Genomic DNA, 1,261 nt, shown 5'->3' on the forward strand with positions numbered 1-1,261 from the left:
GTGTTAATCCACCAATGTCTTTCACTAAAAAATGCATAAATATTTCAATATTTTTTTTTCAAAAATATATTCATATATTCATGTTTAAATTAAATCTACACGTAAATAAATTATAAATAATAAATCCTCGTGTTCACGTATTATTAATATATCATTCCTTAGTTTTCATGTACATTGTAATCCGTAAATACGCTAAACACATCTTTTCATTCAATTTATATATAATATATGGAAAATCAGTGTGAAAAACTTTGTATAACTTGCGAAATTAAAGAAATTATCACTATATCCTCCCAATCTTTTTTCCAATTTAACATCATTCATTCAGGTATAATCTTTGCCCATTGGCTAATTCCTTTACACCACGCCTTTCTGATTTGCATTGAATTAACTTGATTAATAACCTCTATGTTTTCTTCCGTTAAATGATGACAGAAATACAAACGTTTTAAAGATCTCTCTACCTGGACCGAGAACAAATCCGTAATTGCACCGTTTAATATCCGTGTTAATTAGTACCTTTCTCTAAAATCACAGTTGTTCGATTCACGATAAACTCGTTAAGGTAAAATAAAACCTAAATATTTTGTTTAGACAATTCTCTTGGTCGTGGTAGTATAGTTTACCCGATTAAAAATCGGGCTTTGATGTACAAAGTTCTCTGTGAGATCAAAGGCACCGCGCTTGGCAGTTACGAAGAAGATTCTACTGTGATCTCAACGTAAGAAGATAAAAACTATAGGTAGAAAGAGGTGAAAATACGCAGATTTGTTTTGCATTTTCGCTATAGATAAAATATGATAAACCTTAAAAAATCTTGTGGAACAGGTAAACATCAAAGTTAACTATCATAGGGACATGTACATACGGTGAACTTATTAATCGCTTCAATAATAAAAGTCACGGCACTTTTATAAACACCTTGCTACAACAATTAACAACTTCGATTTTCTCTTTGATAGTGGATATTGTGTTATTATGAAGAGAACAAGCTGTTTTTGTCAGAGAAAGAGTTTTACCTGTGGAGTTTTCATGTCTAAAGTGATAAAAGCTTCACACTGCTCAGCAGTAATCTGTATACTTTGTAGGTAGAGATTGATGTATTTCTCACAAATGCGTTAGATTTATATATTGTTTTTCTGATTGATTGTAAAATACTATATGCACAAGACAGAGTATCGCTTTGAAAAAACACTGTTTGCTATGAGTCTGCCAAAGAAAACAATGACGATTTTTATTAATATCAAGCTTACCCTAAACT

The sequence above is a fragment of the Mytilus californianus genome, unplaced genomic scaffold (genome assembly GCF_021869535.1).
Source record: "Mytilus californianus isolate M0D057914Y unplaced genomic scaffold, xbMytCali1.0.p SCAF_14, whole genome shotgun sequence".
Taxonomy (NCBI): domain Eukaryota; kingdom Metazoa; phylum Mollusca; class Bivalvia; order Mytilida; family Mytilidae; genus Mytilus; species Mytilus californianus.